Consider the following 3,537-nt stretch of genomic DNA (forward strand, 5'->3'; position numbering starts at 1 on the left):
TTAATATTTGTGCCATTTATAACAGTTAAAAATATGAAATGTTTTTAAATAAAATATGATATTAATAAATGAATTGATAAGAAAACTAGTAATTTTATAAGTCAATGAATTTATGTAATTTTCACATCTTTTCAAATATCACGTTTTATTTTATAATTTGCTTCTAGAATAAATTACAGAATTTTGGATTATAATATTTAGAAGTAAATAAATAATTTTTATAATTTATAATTAAACAAACCTGCAATAGATTTTATGTTACGATTAATTTAATTTTTATTGCAGATATTAAACGTTAACGAAAGATTACAACTCCACAATATAAATCACTTATATTTTATCTGCTACTAAGGCAATTTACTTTTTAATTTGGAAAAACTTCACTAAAAACAGGTAACTTTATAAAATAAATCTATTATTTTTCTTAAAAATCTTTATTAAATATTAATTTTTCTAGTAGAAAACAAATAGCGAAAATACCAAATTTATATTAAACGAGTCAAAGTAATTTAATTTATTAAATTTATTCATAAGTATAGTATAATTTTACTAGAATTTTATTTAATATAAGAATAATTTAAGTTATATAATGTATAATTAAACATTTTTAATTAACTAAGTAATTATTGTTTGTAAATGTTTTTGCTTATTCTTAATGAGAATGCATCATTCATTAGAAGGATAAAGTGTTATATTAATATTAATATCCAAAAGGAAAGTTACTCATGTGAGACAACCAAAGTTTTCGAAAGAACTGACCTAGAAAGATATAACAGATATTATATTATAATTCGCATAGCACTAGTATTAAACCCACTAGTATTAATGAATAGAATAAACACACATTAACAGAATTGCCAACAGACTGTACTTAAGTTCGATAGTTTTAATTCTCTTAAATGGACTGTAAGAACCAGAACAGTTATATGCGTTAAATGAAGAATTAATATATTAGGATTAATGAAGGTAGAAATTCATTATGTAGTAAGAAGATCTCACAAACTTTCTTATTATTAAACCTCATATACTCCTGTTAAATGACAATATTGCACTTGTTTTATAGCAAGAAATAGAAGTTAGAATTGTTGTTAAGTCAAGCAGGGTTACCAAAATAATGAGCAGCAATGCTCACAACACGTGAGTTGCAAGTATACAATTGACAAGTTCATTATTTTAGTTCGGAAAATGACAAAAGCTGTTCAGATTACAAGGGGTTTGGATGACCAGAAATTCGGATTAGCGCGACAGTATTATATAATTAAACACAATACAGAAAGAAAAATTTATATTTTTTATAATAGAATAAATATTAAAATCAATCTTTTTGTGTACAATGCATAATAAAATTTAATTATGTTTAACTTTATATACGTTTATTTCACAAAAGAGCTTCAAAATTCCAGTGATTCTAGAGATTGTCATTTAATTTTTTAATATATTTTTATTAAAATATACGTTTCTACAAGCAGATTTATTTTGTTGTTATTAATTAGCAATAATTAATGAAAATTTGTTTATAAATGTAAAGAATTTCCGTTACTAATTAACAATATCCAAAATGCTTTCCTTTATTGATAAAGATAGTTTATCAAAGTGCTTTAATTAAATTCAAAGTCATGTAAAGTTATCTGTTGTATATATATATATATATAAATATCCTAGAACATGTTCTACGTCAATATTCTTATATAATATTGCGGCAATATTTAAGAATAAAGCACAATTTTTGCGATAAAATAATTAAAGTAAGTTTAATTTACGAAATTTTTCATTACTTTTCCTTCCTTTTTAATTAATTATTTCCTTTTAATTTCAGCATTAGATGCCGTCCATTAATTACGTGTGTAGTTTAAGGATGGGAGGAGGGTCGCAGAAAGTACATCATTGTACACGAATGTAGGGAGGGGTTAAGAGGTCAGAGGTCATTAGTGTACGCAACAGACGTAGTGGATTAAGACTAGATACAGAAGATTGGGGTGTCTATACATAATAATAATTTTATTCAAATTTCGGGGCTTCCGAGACATGGCATGAGCTTTAGGCCCCTAGGCGTATGCCTCACGTGCTAGTGGGCAATCGACACTTACAACAAAGAGGATGGGGGGTCAAAAGTGAGTCAAAAATTGTATATGTAATTAATGGACGGACTATTAATTATATACAACATAAAATCTCTTACATAAATAATTCGTAGTGTTTTGTATAACATAATTAGCTCTAAATATTCAGCAAAAGTTTTCAATTCTTACAATTAATTATGAGAAAAATTAAATTATTGAATTATTTTTAGGACAGGAAGCAATGAAATCTGCAATATTCTTATTGACATTTATTTTGTTTTATATATGTAAGTATTTTGTTTACGTTTATTAATTTATGTTTTTACAAAGATATAATTATTTAATATATATTTTAGTTGAAGTCAATCAAGGAGAATATTTGTATGTTAATGGCAACGAAGTTTGGTGCGAGAAAAAATATTATCAAATAAGACATAAAGATAAAAAATGTGTAGAAATGTGTAAAAAACATGGAGCATATCATGGAGAATGTATTCATTTAAGTTGCTTTTGTTTTAGAAAAGATATAAAGTCCATCTTTGATCCGCCATTAGAATAAATATATAATACATTTCCTATTCGATACACGAATAAATTTCATATTAATCTGGCTTAAAATATATGTCTCTGTATTAATTATATATATAAAATAAATTGATTAAAATAAATTTAGTTTCAAGTTTAATTTTTTAATCAATACTAATTATAATTAAAGACAAGAACATGCTAACTCAGTTTCTTTGTTGAACATCTCTCAATGTCTAATTTAAAAAAAAGGGGGGGGGCAGATATAATATCCAGACCCATAACTTCTCACAGACTGGCCTATAAATCTCTAGTATCATTCGTACTCTGCCCTAAAATGCAGAGAATATTCGAAACTTTAGGATGAAACTTAAACAAATGAGTTAACATGGCCATGTCCCAGATCTTTAAATTGTTAAAATTTTGCTTAATAAATACATTTCATACAATATGAAGTGTTCTATTTACTTTAATGGATATTATTATAATATATTTTTCAAACTTGAATTATTCGCTATTACTTAAAATTTGAATCATGTAACTTACATTACATTGATTTTGAAATCGAGTACTAGTGTGTTGACGCCATTTTGAATCGATCTTTTGAAGAAACAAGAAAATATACCGAATTACAAATGTTCATATGTAAATTCAATAATAAATAATTCGAGAAACATTAGATATTTTTTTGTTTTACATGTATAGGATTCGGGTTACAACGATAATGCAAAATTTATTCCGTTAACTTTCTTTTACAATAATATTTAATATTATTTATTAGAAATACATTTTTTCCCTCTCGTAAAATTCTTAAGATAATTAAAACAACTGTAAATTAAAATAAATAAACATAAGGTGAAGTTCCAGAGGACCATTGAATGCTTGAATTTAATTTCTTGATGTTCATAAATTATTTTCATTACATTGTATATTATAGATCTTATCTTCACAA

At 24.9% G+C, this 3,537-nt stretch overlaps 1 long non-coding RNA gene across 1 annotated transcript; it reads left to right on the forward strand.

Moving 5' to 3' along the window:
• Positions 1-274: 274 nt before the first annotated feature.
• On the forward strand, positions 275-2,728 carry LOC136972476 (uncharacterized). Its single transcript, XR_010880338.1, has 3 exons — positions 275-393; positions 2,291-2,347; positions 2,417-2,728. It is a non-coding gene; the product is annotated as an uncharacterized lncRNA (long non-coding RNA).
• Positions 2,729-3,537: the final 809 nt, after the last annotated feature.

The sequence above is a fragment of the Centruroides vittatus genome, unplaced genomic scaffold (assembly GCF_030686945.1).
Source record: "Centruroides vittatus isolate TY-2023 unplaced genomic scaffold, ASM3068694v2 contig_2920, whole genome shotgun sequence".
NCBI classification, from domain to species: Eukaryota; Metazoa; Arthropoda; class Arachnida; order Scorpiones; family Buthidae; genus Centruroides; species Centruroides vittatus.